Source organism: Lacerta agilis, chromosome 4, assembly GCF_009819535.1.
Source record: "Lacerta agilis isolate rLacAgi1 chromosome 4, rLacAgi1.pri, whole genome shotgun sequence".
Lineage (NCBI taxonomy): Eukaryota > Metazoa > Chordata > Lepidosauria > Squamata > Lacertidae > Lacerta > Lacerta agilis.
In genome coordinates this window covers 66,962,164-66,981,357 of record NC_046315.1, presented here as the reverse complement: position 1 = coordinate 66,981,357, position 19,194 = coordinate 66,962,164, and positions in this window count along the sequence as shown.

Below are 19,194 nucleotides of genomic sequence, written 5' to 3'. Positions count from 1 at the left end.
AAGACCACCCAGCTGTTCAACGTTGATGCAGATTATTCATGGTTTTTTTGGCCCTTTTTTTTTTGCCGATAACCATTTAATCATTATTGAAAGGGCATTGAAAAGGGGGCATGCCGGAGCCGCGGGAGACCTGTCAGAGAGCCGCATGCGGCTCCGGAGCCGCAGGTTCCTGACCCCCGGCCTAGAGGGCCACACTGAAAAGAGCAAGTTTCTCTCTTTACTGCTACCTGTTTTGGGGTTTTTTTGAGAGGGAGATAGACATGTTGGTGATATATTTCACTTTTATTTCCATATGATTAATAACAGAGCTGTTACAATGGGCTAGAGGAAGGTCAATTACAGTTGCCATTATAGTGATGATGACTTTTCTGATAGGATTATGCATATTTCAGTAATTTAAGTGGCATGAACATCTGTAAGGGGAAAAATATCTTTGTTAATCTGAGGTTTACCCTTCCTTCCAGCATAAGGATAGTTGCCTAAAAGTCCCGTGTCTAACATTTTCTAATAGAAAAGTGTTATGATAAACCCTTGTACAAATGAAAGTCACTGTGGTCTGGGGGGGGGGGAGAGAATCATTTTTATTACCTATTATAGAGGCAACATTAGGTCTTGTAAAGAAAAAAAGATCCTAAAGGTAATATATATCATATCAAAGTGGACTTGTTTCGTTTCGTTTTTGTAATATTAGAACATTTGTGGTGAACATGTGTAGCTTGCCCTATCAACTTATTTTTAAAGATCTCCATCTGTTAAATTCAGCTGAAGTATCTTCAAAGCATTAACCTAGATTAATTCATACTTCCATTCATGTATCTGGGAATTAAGAGACAGCAGGCCAGTCTTCTGGCCCAGTCTAAAAAGGATGGCGGTACACTGAATTTCAGATTGGCGTAACTAGTCAGTATCCCAGAAGCAATGTTGAAAGCAGAATGGTAGTAGAAAGAGAGCCAACAGACCAATGAAAATAGCCATTCCCACCAAAGCCCCAGCAACACTACCACCACCTACCGATCATACAATTGTTCTTGATGAGACCCTGTGTTGCCCATATATCGAAGACACCAGTCAGTAAGTTATGGTGTTGGGAAATGACTTTATGTCACTACTAAACCCATTATAGACCCTGGGGCAGACTTCAGTAATTTTTCCCAATATGGTGCCCCGTGTGAAGCCAATATTTGGCACCCCAAATGGATTTTCTAAATTGTGGTTCTTCTCAATTTTGTGCTCCCTCAGTTCAGCACCCTGTGCAGAAGAACCACCCACACCACCCTAAATGATGCACTGAAAAACTTTCTCATGCCCAATGCACAATTATACTACCAGCCAAAGCTCCTCCATAAGTACACCAGATGTTGTAGCTTGCCAGATGGATTCTATTCCAGATTTGCAAGGCAAGCAGAAACCATTGTGTGCCAAATGTAGATGAAATATCAAATTAGGAATTGCTCCAAAGCAGAAAAGATGGGCATGAATCATCACACACAAGGAAAAGGAGCCTTGAGATAGGAAGAGGAAGTAGAATGTTATTTGGACACAGAACAATTTGGCCTGCCTGATTATCCAAGGAGTCTATGGACCAGTCATCAGAGGCTAGTAGCAGAGGTAGATCTTTGGATTCAGAGAAGCAGGTGTGGGATCCATTCAGAGATGTACCTTGGAGTAGATCCATCTCCTCCTTGGAGCTTCTGTTGTCAGAGTACTTTGAACCTGAGGATTTCTGGCCTGAAGACATGACAGTAGGTTTTATTCATATTTACTTAACTGCATAAAGCCATACCTATGGCAAAGGAAGTGAATGAGCTGTTTAATAAGCTCTGAAGAAGTGCTGAGAGAGTCCAGGACATAATGCTTCACTTAAATTAAATGTTTTGGGTGCCCATCTGCACACTCATTCCTTTATTATGCTGCATATCTTATAATAACACAGTTGTGCTCAAGTGCTTCCCTAGTGACCATTGACCACACTTTGGCTCATCCTCATATCTGTTGATGAGCTTTTGTTTTCAGAACAAATCTGTGAAGTCTGACTGAACTTCCTTAGATATACGTTTGCACTTCCCGGGGCTGTTGCATAATGACAATCTGCCACATTGTAACTAGCTTCCAGTATGAATTATACATCAGTGTCTGTCCATGATAACCAGGCAAAAAGTGTCCTCGGTATTTAAAAAGCAATGAGAGGACTATAAGGGTAGGATTAGGGGGTTACTTAAGGAACTCGGGTTCAAGCAAAAATGCTGCAAACAACAAAAACAAAGTTGTTCTAATCAGCACATCATAAAGCAGATGAGTCAAGCAGAATGCAAAAGCAAAACTTGTTTTTAGCATTTCTTTGAAAGCCAGCAACTGGCTGGCTTGTTTGATCACCTCAGCCTGTGGTAGCTGTAGGAAAAGGCAATCTCATGCTGACATTTGCCCCAACAGTTGCTTAGTGTCAATGGTGGCTCAAGACAGCACTGGCCTCCTAGGGAATTGTAGTTTGTTAAGGGTGCTGAGTTAGAGGATAGATAGGGAATGTCAGGCTCATGGAGGCCAGATCTGCTGCTTTCCCCAGCTTTCCAGAGCCTGCCACTCTCCCTGCCTCATGAGCAGGCTGGCCCTGATTGGTGTTAGGCTTTGCTCCACATCCAGCGTGAAGACTGAACAACAAGAATCAGTATCAGGTTATATACATTAAAATAACAAAGAAGAGCTTGTTCCCATCTCATTCAACAACTGTGGACAGGTAAAAATAAATATCCTGCCTGCTGAAAATGGCCCAACCATGGTAAGGAAAAAGAAACCTTCATCATCCAGGCTGGCATGATGGAAAGCAAATGCCCTTTTCTCCTATTGGGAAACAATGGGTGTGTGACCTGGCCAGTGCTAGCCACCCTTGCTATGACATATGCCAGGCCCTGAGGACACCAAACCAAGCTGCAAGCTATAAGCCACCCATGATGGGGATGGTTAGTGAAGTGCCCTCCTCCCAGCATGCCTCAGAGTGCTGGCCATGCTGTAAACCACTTAGCTGCCCACACTAAATGCCAATAAGCAAACAGCCAGATCGAAACCCAAGCCCACCAGAATATAACTGAATTAATAGCACTGTGAAGAAAGAGGGGAAAATGTGTGCTCCAAAAAATCCTATTCAGCAAAACCCAAAGAGTCAGGGGGTGAGATGTGCAAGGAGGAAGAGCTTGTGGGAAGAAGAAGACAAAGAAGACAAAGAAGAAGAAGACGATGAAGACGAAGAAGACGATGAAGAAGAGGAAGAAGAAGAAGATTTTGGATTTGATATACCACTTTATTACTACCTGAAGGAGTCTCAAAGCGGCTAACATTCTCCTTTCCCTTCATCCCCCACAACAAACCACTCTGTGAGGTGAGTGGGCCTGAGAGATTTCAAAGAAGTGTGACACTAGCCCAAAGTCACCCAGCAGCTGCATGTGGAGGAGTGGAGACGCGAACCCAGTTCCCCAGATTACGAGTCTACTGCTCTTAACCACTACACCACACTGGTTCCATTTATAGCCAACCTGCATCCCCAAGCCTACAGGCCAATCTCAGCCTCATGAATTGAGCCCTTCCTCCACCCTCCCTTGGGTGGGCTTCTGCCTCTTGTAGGGTCGAGCAAAGTTGCTTCTAGCTTATGTTTGGGGGAAATACTCAGAAAGCTAAGTTGAGCTGGATTTAGTCCAAGGCGAAGAACACAACTTGACATGGAACAATGTGGCTAGAAATCGGCATAGGCTGACCAGAAGCCAGGATGGTTCCATAAAAAAACAGTGTCATTCACATGCTCCTACTCCCATCTTTTATAAAGGATGCATGATAGTGGTCCTGTTTGTCACTGGAAGCTGAATTATGAATTCTGAATTCTGGCATGTTGTACTTTGAGAATGGAGCTGATTTCTCTTGGAGAAGAATATCAGTACCGGCCATGCTGTTCTATAAAAGGGAGATGTTTGTTTTATGCTGCAGTGTTCCACTTGGCTTCTTTGTGTTGATCACCTGGAGCAACTTGTACTTTCTGCAGTACAGTACTTGCTATCTCTTTGTGGTTAACTGTTGGAGTTGATTTATTGAGGGTGTTGTGGGGGGACTGAGTGTTGAGAATGGCTGCTTTTTTTCCTCTGGGAATTGTTCTGATTCACATTTTGGTTTCCTTTAACTCCATGATTCTGCCACGTTTCCTTTACATTCCTCAGTTCTCTGATTTCTATATGCCCATACTTTTGAATAGTCTCCTAGTCTCTGGTGCTCCCTTTAAATTGACACCAGTTCCTGAAACCCCTATAGTAAAACTTAACCACACAACAAAGCACCATGCTTTGTTTGCTTTTTAAGCATAATTTTGTCTCTTGTTTCAGTCTTGTCATCAATGGTCAAAGTGGGGGGGGGGAGATATTCCACTGCATAGCTGACCACTGTAGCTGGTGCTGCCACAAAACCTGTCATTTTTGTTGAAAACTGAAAATAACAGTTAGTGGCATCTACTTGACATTTAAAATCCCAAGAGGATGATGTGACCATTTGGATGCTAGGAGGGTGGCTCTTCAAATGTCAGGCGGAACTTGTCCTCTAAGAGATAAAGGAGAGCGAGAACTCACATTTACCACTATGGCAATGCAGTTTGCTCTTTTCCAGCCCTTTACCCAAGGCTTCCTTGTCCCAGAGGTACTGCTGGATTTAGGTTTCATTCACTGTTGCTGGTTTCCTGATCTTAGACACCAAAAAGCAAAAAAGCAACATCTCTTACAGGTATCCCTGGGCTTCTGATTTGTCAATGTTAAATGTCCTGGTCTTACTTAGGTGTCACAGTTGTGTCACTCGCTTGTGGAATAAGCCTTCATTTAGCAGTCCTCTTTTTTGTGTATGAGGAGAAATCAGGGCTAGTGAATAAAATTTAGTATTTTATGTGGATTTATTTGCATACACACACACACACACACACACACAGTGGATGGATCCCTAGATCTAAACACAGGACAGAGTACTCTCTGGTAAGAGAGTGCAGAGGTTTTGAAAACACAGAAACATGCAGCAAACTGAATATAGACTGTTAGATCTTTTTAATATCCTGTTGTATGTCACAGTGACTTCCCCTTTCTACCCCCTCTGCAGTGACGAGGTCACACAGTTTGGTAAGTTTAAAGGAAGTTTACTTACAAACTCATCAAAGGTTGGATTCATGTACTTTTCCATATAGCAGCAAGAAAAGCTCAGGTAGAAAAACTTATTTTAAAAATATGATGGAAGTTTCTGAACATGTCATCCCCCAAGGATTTCGACAAGAGTTTAATATGCTGTGCAAAGTATATTCAATGGCTTTTTAATTTACCCCAATATTTTTGTGTGTGTGAACTCAGAGAAAGTAGCCCAATCTTGATTCTGTACATTCACACAAACATGCATCAAAATGTGAAGCACGTTTTCAAATTCTCTCCTTAGCAGCTTTATGTAGCTTCCTTTTCTACTCACCCATGGCCATCTCACCACTCCATGCATGGCAAAGCCCTATCCAGCTCATATCCTTTTAAAAAAAATTAAGGGGCAATGCTGAACGCACAGGGGGCAAAGCTCCCAACTGCATTACAGAGATTTCTTAGTTTTTTGGCGGCCTTACATAAGTAACTCAGCACTTAAAAGAGATATGGGGTGGATTCACTGGTAATGGCTCTAACACTTCCCATCCTGTTCTCTACAGCTCAAAGTGACATTAGATAGGTTGATCTTATAACATTACTTGCAACACTGCACTACAGTGGTCAGAAGCTTTTCTGAGACCTTCTGCTTGGAAGAAGCAGATAATAAAGGGCTTTCTAGCATCAAAGTGGAGCCATCAATTCATGAGCAAAGGTTAATACATATACTTAAAGAGATAGGAGCTGATGAACAAGATTGCTTCTCAAAAGGCGACAACATATCGGCTGTAAGTTTGCTCCAGTGATTGCATTTTAGAGCGGTGTGGAAATGGCCTCCCAAACATATCCACCCAATTTGTGGGCTGAGAACTTGGAAGCAACCAGTTCACTTGATTTTTCCAGGGGGGAGGGGGGGAAATCCCCCAAAAAAATTCAGCGGTGGGGCTTGCCATTAGCAGTGCCAATACCACAGCTTCTCTCTCACTTTCGAGTCTTCTTTTCTGTCTCTGCGAGTAGCAGCCACAGATACAGCAATGACTGTGCTGGCAGCCTGACCACCATTTGGGGTGTTCCACTATGTACTGGGCCTAGCATCATACGAGGTCTGTGGGATGTAATCCATTGGTGCAGTCAAATGCAACATTCCTTATTTCCCTAGAGTGGGCACAGGCAGGGGGACATCCAGTCAGTATAACTGGATGTCCCCCTGCCTGTGTCCACAGGGACACCAGGAAATAATCTTAATTAAGAGATTCAAATGAATTTGCAAACTAGCTTCCAGCTATATTGAGGGGAATTTGCTCTGCTGCATCACTCACTAGTGTGAGTGAGGGAGAGATAATAACTTATTCAGTATATTCTTCCTTACCATTCTTAACATTCCCGCAAGGGCTTGGTAGGTGGGCAGAGGTGGTGAAACTTATCTAGATCCTTTTCAGTTTGGTTTTGGAACCAACATCATTCTTGGTCACCCTGGTGGATGGCTTGCACTGGGATATTGTAGAGTAATCAATATGCAGGTGATCCCTGCTATATTTCATTTACATCTGATCCTATGTCAGCAGTAGAAACCCTGGAGTGCTGTTTGCCTGAGTCTACACTTCACTGGGTTTCGAGTAGAGATGGGGAAGAAATTCATTTTAATTCACATTTAAAGAAAAGCTGGCTTAATTTTCACTCTCCAAAATAATATGTGAATTGAAACATAGCTGTCCTTCAGAATTTACACATCTCCAACGAAGAAGAGTGAACAGACATGCACATACTATGGCAAAGTTTGCATATATGTACCTATGTTATTTAAAATAACATACAAAAATGCAAGAATCCGGGACCAGAGGGAGGAGAAGGTGTCACAGGATTGGAAAAAATTTAAAGACTATTTAGTTAAATCAGTTAAATTGAATATTTGAGCAGAATTAAATAGAAGATCGGCTTTAGTAGGTTTATGTTAGGTAAAACTGTTAGGAAGAAATTTTTGTGCGAATGATTTATTTGTTAGAAAATATGTTAAGATTTGGTGTTTAAGGGAAAGCAGTGTTCCCAGAGCCTTGGAATTAATTGAACAATTTGGACTTGTAGCTGGTTTCAAATTAAATAAGCAGAAAACCAAAGTTTTAGGAAAAAATTTGAGTGCAGAACAAATTCAAAGAATACAGGAAGGCACGGGCCTAAATTTTGTCAAAACAGTAAAATATCTAGGTATCAATCTCACAACCAAGAATCTGAACCTGTACAAGGACAATTACGAAAAACTGTGGTTGGAAATAAAGAAAGACATGGAGATATGGACAAGATTGAAATTGTCGTTAATGGGAAGAATTGCCGTGATAAAAATGAATGTCCTACCAAGGATGCTGTTTTTATTCCAAGCCATACCAATCTTGGACAAACTGGACTGTTTTAAGAAATGGCAAAAGGACTTATCAAGGTTTATATGGCAGGGCAAAAAGCCAAGAATTAAGTTTAAGATTCTAACAGACTCTAAAGAGAGAGGAGGCTTTGCCCTGCCGGACTTAAGACTCTATTTTGAAGCAGCGGCCTTTTGCTGGCTAAAGGATTGGTTTAAACTAGAGAATGTGGATGTATTGGACTTGGAAGGATATGATAACATGTTCGGTTGGCATGCATACCTTTGGTACGACAAGGTTAAGATCCACAGAACTTTTAAGTCGCATATAGTTAGAAAATCCCTGTATCAGGTCTGGACTAGATATAAAGACTTGTTAGAGAGAAAGACCCCTAGATGGATCTCTCCAGTGGAGGCCAAAGCCTATAAGAGACCGAACATGTCTGCAAACTGGTTAAGATATATGGACATATTGCAGCAGGAAGGGGACTCTTTTAAACTTAAAAGTTATGATCAAGTGAAAAGCCAGGTCCCCGACTGGCTGCACTATCATCAGGTATATGAAACATTTAAAATGGACAAAAAAGTTGGTTTTCAAGTAGAAAAATCAAAACTGGAAACAGAACTGATAGAATCGAACTTTAAGAACCTTTCCAAAATGTATAATCTTTTGCTAGAGTGGCATACGAAAGATGAACTGGTTAAATCGTCAATGATAAATTGGGCGAAAGATATAGGACATAATATTATGATGGATGACTGGGAGGGACTGTGGCAAAAAGGTATTAAATTCACTGCTTGTCATAGTTTAAGAGAAAATATAATGAAAATGGTTTACAGATGGTATTTGACTCCAGTTAAGATGGCCAGGATGAATACCAAAATGTCAGATGTATGTTGGAAATGTAAACATGCGAAAGGTACCTTTTTTCATATGTGGTGGTTGTGCCCAGCGGTAAATGCTTTCTGGGACAAGATTTATAATGAACTCAAGAAGGTAATGAAAGTTACCTTTTGTAAGAAACCAGAGGCATTCCTTCTGAGCATAACTAATGATGAGATACCCAGTCAGGACAGAGTGTTTTTTATGTATGCCACAACAGCAGCTAGAATTTTATTGGCAAGATCATGGAAAGGCGAAGAGATACCAACGGTGGAAGAATGGCAGATGAAGATGATGGAATACATGGAACTCGCAGAACTGACCGCCAGAATCCGGGACCAGAGGGAGGAGAAGGTGTCACGGGATTGGAAGAAATTCAAAGACTATCTAGTTAAATCAGTAAAATTGAATATTTGAGCAGAATTAAATAGAATAGCGGCTTTAGCAGATATATGTTAGATAAAAGTGTTAGTAAGATATTTTTGTGTGAAAGATTTAATTGTTAGAAAATGTGTTAAGATTTGGTGTTTAAGTTAAAATATGGTTAAGTAAAGCAAAGCGCATTAAAAATTGAGCAAATGTGAATAGAATAAGATATAAAAGCTACCCAGAAGATATATATGATTCTGAAGACAGTGGAGGGAATGGGGGAAGTCCCCCAAAACAGAGAAGATAGTAATAAGAAAAGTAAGAGGATAAGTGTTAGTTTAAAGGTTTGTATATGTTTCTCTTTATTGTAATTGTTTGATTGTGTTTTTGTGTTGTGTTTATGTATTGCATTTTTGTATTGTTATTGTTGTTGTTTATGCTATGTTTTTCTTTTGTCTGAATACAAAATAATAAAATCTTATAAAAAAAAAAAGATTTGGTGTTTAAGTTAAGATTTATATTTGATTAGGTATTTGATTAAGTAAAGCTAAGCATATCAAAAATTGGGCAAATGTTAATGGAATAAGATATAAAGCTACCTAGAAGATATATATGATTTTGAAGACAGTGGAGGGAATGGGGGAAGTCCCCAAAACAGAGAAGATAGTACCAAGAAAAGTAAGAAGATAAGTGTTAGTTTAAGGTTTGTATATGTTTCTTTTTATTGTTATTGTTTGATTGTGTTTATGTATTGTGTTTTTATAGTGTTAATGTTGGTGTTTATGTTATGTTTTTCTTTTGTTTTAATGGAAAATAATAAAAATCTTATAAAAAATAAATAAATAAAATAACATACAAAAATGCATTATATTTGCAAAAAATGTGTAGGAGAAATGTGCACTAAAAGGCTGATAAATCTCCATGAGGACTTTTTTATGCATGCAAATTTTCTTGCAGATTTGCCTCCAACCACTTGCAAACTTTGACAAACTGAATTTAAGACTGGGAAAAGAAGAAACCAAGATGAACTTAAATTGGCATAACTACTCATCCCGAGGTTAGAGCCATTGGACACCCATCCCTAATATGCCAGTGGATTGTATTCAGTGTAGCACTAAGGAGATCGTTCTCTCAACCCAAGCATTTCTTGTTGCCCGATGGAATTATTTCCCTGTTGATTTCCACACATGCTTTTCTGGGGGTTGCCCCACCCCTCTGGGGCAGATTTGGGGAGTGTGTAGTGGGGAGAGAGGGGGGACGCTTCATTGCACTAGTGGGAATCATTATGCTAGCTTCTACTAGAACAACCATTTAGATGCATATGGCCCAACATCTTTGTATGCATCTTCCTTTTCTTTCTTTTTTTGAAAATAATTTTGATTAGTTTTCAATTACAATAATCCAATAAAAGTCTTTGTATGTATCTTCCTAACCCAGCTGAGTCCTACCAAACATTAGAGTAGAATCCCTGATTTACACCCATGCCAACATATATCACTCTTATTGTCCAATCAGGTTCCTCTTATTGAATACTTTCCAACTCTATTTCTTAAAACTTTTTTTTCTAAACTAAGATCATTTTAAAATGAGGTCATTGCTGGTTGCTGAATGCTCACTGCATTTGTAAATCAAAGAGAGGGCAGAGGTTGGTTGTGAAGCCTTAGGTTTGTGTTTTTAAAAATAAAAAATGCAGCTCTTATTTCTCATCCCTTTCTTGGCTTCTTAATGAGCATTCCCCACATGCAACCCTCGCTTTTCCGCAGCACCATTTACCCCTATTAAAGTCCCCTTTCCAGTCTGTCAGAGTGGTGTCAAGCTATTTTAACATGAACCGCTGCTATTACAATGTGAACTCCAGTCTCCAGATAACAGCAGTGCTGGCAGCACTATTTTGAATTTTGAGGGCAGTGTTTTGTGTTCCTTTCCCCTTCCATGGTAAACCATTGAAATCTGTGTGGTCACACACAGAAGAAACACAGCCTTTGGCACGATAATCTTTAGCTTTTAGTCTGTACTTCTTCATACATGATATAATTTTAGTACTATGTATTTTTTGATGTTTCTTAATGAGCTGTTGCTACTCTGGAAAGAAATCTTGCAGTTGTTGTGATTAGCCGACTGAAAACATCAACTTAGTGTGTTGCACCCAAGCAAATAAATAGCGGAAAGTGAGAATCTACTGGTAGAGTTCTGAGTGATTTGCAATAGATCAATATGGGTTTCTGATCCCCAAAATGGTTTCCCCCACCTAAATCAGGTTGCTGAAATGAAGAAAGCTAGCCAGAAGTAGACTTCATATGAAAGGACTGGCAGCCCAGTTCCGTTTTGGTAATGGAAGTATATTCCTAGGCTCAAAATGTGCTCAGAGGCACCTTGTTCTTTCTTTAATTCTATGTCTTTTGCACTTGGTTCTGATTGGCAGATCTTGGGGTTCAGGTAAAAACAATGTAGAGCTAATGGCTGCCTTTAGAAATGAATCAAGTCAGAAAAAGCTTTAAGGACTGGAATTGAAAGATGTGGTTCTCAGGTGCTCAATTCAGCAGCCATTTTTTGTCTGCCATGGAATCGCCCTAATCATTGTATTATAAGGCAAAAAGCACAATTCAGAGGAACTAAGACCTGGTTCTCACCAAGAAGGTAAACCAGTTTCAGGGCTATACCACATGGAACTACAGCTGGGAACTGATATTATTTAACATCCCTCCATCCAGTAACAAAAAAAACAAAAACAAAAAATGACACAAACCCTTCCGGCATAGAAAAGTAGCTGTCTGGGAGAAAGAAGGATTCTAGTCTAGCTTTTTCCTGACACCACCATTTTCAATGTGCATTAAATTTCTTTGTTTGGTGATTCATACTGTCACATAAGATCCCCCCTGCAGTGGGATCCTGAACACAGGGTTGTTGTTTTTTACTACTTGCTTGACAACTAGATCTGCATTTCTTTGAAAGCAATGGGACTTGGGGCACAATCCTATGCATATTTACTGAGAACTAAGTCTTATTAAGCTAGCCAAGTTATTTGGCACATGAGGCAGATAATGCTACCAGCACCACTCCCCATCCGCAGCAGAAAAAAATGCAATAATAACTTACATTTATTCTCTGAATTTTGCAATGCGTATCTCCAGACAAACACTGTGCGCAAAGATGTTAATACTCATCCAGTGGTTCTTTACCTTTACCTTACTCATGAAAAAACATTGAAAGTTCATTATGTCGGGGAGAATGGATTTGCAAAAATCTGTATATCACTCAAAATTGCATATAAAAATGTGTCGGAGAAATTCTTGCAAGAATGCTGATAACTTTTCAGGAGGACTTTTTTAAATACACTGATGTAGAACTGTGGAGAATTGAATTTAAGATTATAAAATTGAGAAACTGAGACAAACCAGAACTGGCACATCCACCCAACCCGAGCAGATTCAGTACTCCGCCTAATGGTAGGGCTGTGCTGTCCTTTCACAATGGGTATGGCTGCAGTTCCTCCCCATGGCTTGCTGACGCAGAATGAAGTAAGAAAATATGCAAAACTATTCATGTGTCTTGAAGTTGTATAATGTGCTCCAAGCTGAAGTGCTCAGGGTTTCTTATGGTTTCATAAGATCACCTTGGTAGAGATTGCCAATTTATTTTAAAACTGAAAAGTATGCATACACAACTCTGTGCATTGTGAAACTTTTTTGGGAACCTTTCTTCAGATCTCCTGACAGCACCTCACTAATATAGCTGGATTACAGTGTGCCGATAGAGTTGACAGATAATAACATGCTACGGTTGTCATCCTTTTCCCCCTCAGTAAAGCCTATCAGAATCTCAAGAGTGAGTTAGAATGAAGTAGACTGTGAGAAATTGAAGTCTCTCCAATCAATCAATATATAATTGACGCTGGCGCAACAACTGGGAACTAATAGACGGAACAGTTTTTATTTGTCTGTCTTCTGCTCAAATTATAGTCTATTCATTTTGTACAGTGATCAAACCCTGGAAACCCAGCCCTGAAACCAAAGCATCCTCAGTGGAACATTTCTCTCCACAAGAGGCCCTGAAGAGAAATTAATTACTTCCACACATAGCCAAGAGAAGGCTGATAATGGAGCCCATGGGTTAGGTGCCACTCCTAAGACAAAAGAAACCATTTGTTAAAGCAATCTTGGGAATATTTTTCACTCAGACTACTGTGAACAGCTCTCTGACCTAGTCAGGAACCATGTGAACTCTGCTGTGATAGGCAGTGTCAAAAAGTGGAGGCCGGGAGGGAGGTTCACACAATCCAAGTTCAAGCTTGAAATGTTCCTTTTATAACCCCTGTAACTGCAAACTGCCAACACTTGGCAGATTCATTTATTCTGAACAGCTCTTTGCTAGGTTACTTGGAAAAACAGTTGGAGAAAGAAAACACAGTAAGTAGACAGTGGTCCACTTTGGAACCTCATTTAAAGATCCAGATGACAGCATGAAGGGAAGAGTTTAAAATATTATTAATGTGGATGCAAAAGAAAGCATTTCTGGCAGTACTTGTGTAAAGCCAGTGCCAACAGGAAGCTATTTAGGATTTGAAAGAAAGGCCATGATTTGGAAACAAAATGAAACACAACAAGGAAATTTCTACACAGGTTCAAGCCATCCTTAAATGTTTGAAGCAGACTGCAGAAAATAGATATTATCTGCATTGCATTGCTGTTGTTTTAGATTTTATTAAACATTTCCTTTTGAGAATGTTTGAATCCCTTTTATTTTGGCAGTGATACTAACCAACTCAAGGGTAGGGAACCTTTGGTCCTCCAGATATTGTGTGATCACAACTCCCATCATCCGTAACCACAGGCCTTGTTGGCTGGGGCCAACGATGCAAGGAAGCAGTGATTTTCATCCCATCCTGGGTTTACCTCAGTCAGAGCTGGTTCCTTCTTGTATATATTTTTAAATTGTACATATGGATGTTTTATGATGGCCTATAAAGGTTTGGCGAGTAAGCTGGTTCCTTTCAGTGGAAAGGAAATGTTAGAAACAATAATGTAACTATTTAAATAACATTTGTGAACTTAAAATAAGGTAATGAATAACACCCTTATTTGATTGCGTGATTTGCATTCATGACAGCTGATGAGCATGCAAATTACAGCAATTTCACCATTTCCATTTCCCCGGAAAGGAGAGGACTTGGATGACTGTGGGGAGCTGGGAACTTTCAGTCTTTGCACCTGATTCCTGGGGTAAGATGTATAAAGGATAAGCTGCTATGCTCAATAGACCTGAAACTCATCCAAGTCTATGAAGATCATGTTTTTGCTAATAAAGAGTTAACTCCAATTTGAGCAGTGTGATTTACTGCTGGCACACTCTTAGAGAATACCCTAGCAGATGCACCTTTGTACGCATTACTTTGTCTGGAGAACTGCATTGTAAACTTTGGAGATGTGCGAATTTTGAAGGATGCCTGTGTTCCAGTTTGTGTATTGTGTCAGAAACTGAATCCAGAGAGTTTGCCTTTAAATGTGAACTGAATATAATCTCTCCGCCATCCCCAGTATCTGGACATTAGATGCTCAAGGGAATGCTGACATTTCTTCCCTTGGTACTTGTGCTATGAGCAAAAGTCTGTGGAACAAAAGACTTAAATGGTGAGTGCATGAAATATTGATTCAAGGTAGGTTTTCAAAGTACCTCCTTAGTGCCCTTCCAAGCCTATTAGTTTTCGGAGTTACAGCTGCTCTTTTTGAAGCACTCTCCCCCCTCCCTGTGTTACAAAAGCAGCAGCTGCCCCCATTTGAATCCTTCACATGAAACACTGTGCCGATCAGCCAACTTTTGTAAACGTCGTCTCCAATTACCCCATGGGTCAAACATACTTGAATTTCTACTATGTTTTATTAAGGTTTTATTACGGAGCAAGGCAATGCTTTCCGTGTCCCCGAGGGCAAAACTGCCTCTGGCAGGGAGACAGGCAAAGCCAAGCCATTTGACCATAGTGTGACAATCATGTTCCATACTCTTTCATGAATAACTCAAGAGGCAGTGGTTTTCCTGGTGATGAAACCTTTGCTCTTCCATTCTGAGGTTTGATCCTTTTAATTATTAAGACTAGCCTATTTCTTGTTTCCATTGCAGCATAAGACCTGGATTATCCATACAAAAGCGGAGAGTTATTCAGCTAGAAAAAACTATCAGTGGCAAGGAATGGTGTTGTTTTTAAGACAAATAATATTTCATGGGGTTGTGGCATTTATTTTCTTTATTTTTTAATCTGTTTATAGCAACAGAGCAAGCCTGCTAAGGACTTGCTAAGACAGAAAAAAATATATATTTATCTACTGCTTAATTATCAAAATTTCCAAGTGGTGTACATAAAAATGCTAAAAAAGCAAACAGTGGATAAAATCAGTTGAAATGAACAATGGAAACAGGAAACTTCCTTAAAATGCCTGCTAGAATAGAAAGGTTTTTGTCAGGCACCTGAAGTTCCAAAGGAATGGACGCCCATCTGATCTCAACTGAGAGGGAGGTCCACAGAACTGGGCCCACAATGCATGGTGGATATGAACCGTTTATCTGAGCTTTGGGGGACCACTAAGAAAGACTCCTTCAAATATCTTGGTAATTGGGTAAGGGATCTTTAAGGAATCCTGGACCCATCTTGTTATGGGCCTTATAAATTAATAAATACAAAAACTTTAAAATTGGCTCAGTGCAAGCTGTAAAGCACCAGTGTTATGTGTCTTCTATTTCACTGAGTCTGGCCATTGGTCAGTATTGAGTTTCAGACAGGGCTTCTTCTCAGAGCTTTCATTTATTAGACTTGTTCCTTGCCTGCCGTGTGTGTGTGTGTGTGTGTGTGTGTGTGTGTGAGAGAGAGAGAGAGAGAGAGAGAGAGAGAGAAACACCCAGAAGAACTAAATAGGTAGATCTAGGCAGATGTAATTAACTGTATCCAGTTTGATTAATCATGATGTGTGCTAAGATTTCAATAGATGTGTGGTGGTTAATGATGTGAACTGAGGGCTCCGATGTCCCTGATTTACTTAGGCTTGTCATAATCCAGGTTAGGATCTCTCAGGTATAGTCTTCCACATGACTCATGGAGATAATATACTGGCCTACCTTAAACTATTCTTCTAAGATTTACTGAGATGATGATGATAGCTGAATAATGTTGTGACAACTAATATAACCCCACTAAATGAATTTGGCAAGAAATGGAAAGGAAGCCAAACAACTTCTCATAGAGGGATATCCTGTATTATAGTGACAGATATGGAGAATCTCAAACTCAGGAGCTGAATGTCATGCCTAAACTCACACACCCTCACTAAATCACACCCTTCACCCACCAGCTTTCTGAGTGCCTCTTTGAAATGTGATAACGCCTCTTGCTCTGTTGAATGGGTATGGTTCTCCGAGAAAGGGAAAGAGATTGTAGCCTACTATACAAAGGATTAGATTCACATCAATTGCTCCATCCACTTTTGCCTCTGGCTCCACCCACCACTGGCATGTGACCTGTAGAATGTTTCCATGGTGGGATATGACCCTTGGGCTAGAAAGGTTTCTCCACCCCTGTTATAAGGGATATGATGTATACAAATACTGTGTGAACTCTACTTGTTGGAACATATTACAACAATGCATATTTAATATATATTCTGATTCTGTTGAAATGTGTCTTTGAAGAGTTTTTATCTTTGATACAGTGCTGGATAATATTGATTTTTTAAAAAAAAAAATATTTTAATGCAGTGCTGAATATCTTGAATATTGTATTGAATAGTCATATCTTCAATAAATTATGGGTTAAAAAAATAATAACCCTGAAACAAATTGCTTTAATAATCATCAGTTCAATGATTCCCTCCCCTCCCATGGCCATAGCCTTGTAATGTAATGCATAATTTATAGCTGTAGATATTGTTCACAGGGTTTCAGGGATTTTTTTATGCCTTCACTGTGACATCACAGCTGACTAAAAAAGATAGTTTTATAACATCAGAAAAGACTTATTACATAGAAGGGGGACATGCTGAAGTGATTACCACTCCAAGTTATTTATTTGAGAGAGTTTGCATATAACTTTTTTCCATGTATTTAAGATTCCTTTGATGTTCCAATCACTCTGATCTTTGCTCTTTATTCTCTCAGGACTTGTTAATGAAATGCTTTACAAAAGAACTAATCTTCTTACAAGTATTGAGAACTGACTGTAGAAGGTATGCTGTCCTTTATTTACAGTGGCTAATATTCTGATGTGATCCTACCTTTGAAGGAAAATAATAATAATGATAATGATAATAATCCAACCATATTAGGCTGGAAATTTGCATGCAGGAAATGCTGTGTAAACCACTGCATTCAAATATGATATTTTATTGAGAATAGTATTAAGTCCATTTTCTTAGAGAGGCCTACAACAAAATTTATTAGCATTAGTCTACAGTTAGTTGGCAATCATTGCAATCCAGAAATTGGTGGACAAAAGAAGGTCCCTGCATATGAATTGCTCTGCACAGATGATGTTCAGCTAAAGGGGGGGGGGGTTGATGTGAGGTATTAAAGAACAAATCTGTGCCATAAGCAGCTAGATCTTTGCTCATTCAAGTCTTCACTTGCGCCAACAGCCAGAGCCGAGTCAGAGTAGGAGAGCAATATTCATGCTACGAAATGGGTTAAAATCAGCCACAACTTTATTGCAAGCTGTATTTGTGTATTTTGAGTGGGCAATTTAGATTTGGGGAGAGTGCCATGGGGTGGCTTCTCCAACCCCTACAGACTCGTGTGTGTGTGTGTGTGTGTGTGTGTGTGAGAGAGAGAGAGAGAGAGAGAGAGAGAGAGAGAGAGAGAGAGAGAGAGCTCACACATGGGGATTGTTTACTTTGGTGTATTGCTATCAGATTTTTAACATATAGGATGATTAATAAAGGTACATAATTAAATAATGCCTCACATATTGCAGGAAAGTGGTGTAGCCTTTGGCTGTCTAGGAACATACAAGAAGTAGCTGGCTCCACAATCAGAATTGTCTCGTACATCATAGTCTTGAGTCGGAGGCTAATGAAAATCACTTTATCTGGCAGGACTCCACACTGGTCCTCTTGCTGCATTCATTCAAACCTCAGCATCTACCCGCTAGTGCAAGTGCTCTCCACAAGGAGTCCATAATGTTTGAACCTGTCTCATGAGTTCTGTGTAAGTTAAGACTTCCCATGCTTGAATGCACTCGGGTCCTGACAACCCTGTCAAACAAGGTCACCCTCTTCGGGAGAAATGAATCAAAGAGACATGTTTGATTTAACTTTCTCCATTTTCACTTTTAACTGTCCACGCCATCATTCTCAAATTGTAAGATGTGGGCTATTCATGGTGGGAGAGAGACTCCTCCTGGGCCTACACCCAACCAACTGGCCAACGTAGCTGAAATTAAGTATGCAACAAGTTGTGTTTTTCCCTCCCCACATCACAAAGATGATTGACTGGGCTGGGCCATTTCCCGCTCCCCTCTCTAACTTCTCTATGTCAATCCCCTGAATTTAAATGCATGCTGTGGACAGAGATGGGCCAAGATTCAGCCTTATTTTATTATAGTCATAGACATGGGTGAACATTGCAGAGTACACCAGGTTGCTTCATCTTTGCAGTCATTGGTAAGATGTAAACATATTTTTTTCCAACTGAGTAAGAGTTTGGGGGAAAAAGGCTGTCACATTCAAGACTCCTAGAGTACAAATACTATTTCCACCCTCATAGAAAGCTTCTCCTTTATTTAGATCTGCCCAGCCCATAATATTATGGTTATGACTGAATAGATAGAAGGTAGGGTGCAGCAGAATGGGAGAAACAACAACTCAATGGGAAACGGGGTGGGAATTTGACAAAAATAAGAGAAACGACAAAGATTGTGTTTTTATTATATATGTATAAAATGCTGAAACTTAACAAAATACAATGGGGGGGGGGGAATTAGAACTCTTTACACATTCCAGCATTTCAGATCCTAATATTGGTTTACTATTCCCCTCACAAACTGGTCATAATTTAAATATTCTCAGTCTCTTTATATGAAATCAGACATTTCAACAGCACCAGTTAGCCTATTATTTTCCTTCCACTTATAAATTGTCATTATTAATAGCAATTATAATCATAATTATTATTATTGCAGGGGCAATAACTCAATAATAAAGCATGTGGTTACATGCAGAAGACATACAACCCAACTGTCCTGCTTTGAGCAGGACATCCCATTTTGGCTTCCTCCACCACCACCTCCTCCTCCTCCTCCTCCATCTCTGCCACCACCACCACCACCATGGTTTCCACTGTCACTGCCATGGCTTCCATCTCCATACTCCCTGAAACTAGTACCAAACTTCCGGAAGCTGCAGAAGTACAGTGCCTGCTTCTGGAAGCACACCAGTGAGCAAGCGACACAAGGGGAAGGGGGAAGGCAGGGTGACAGCAGCGAA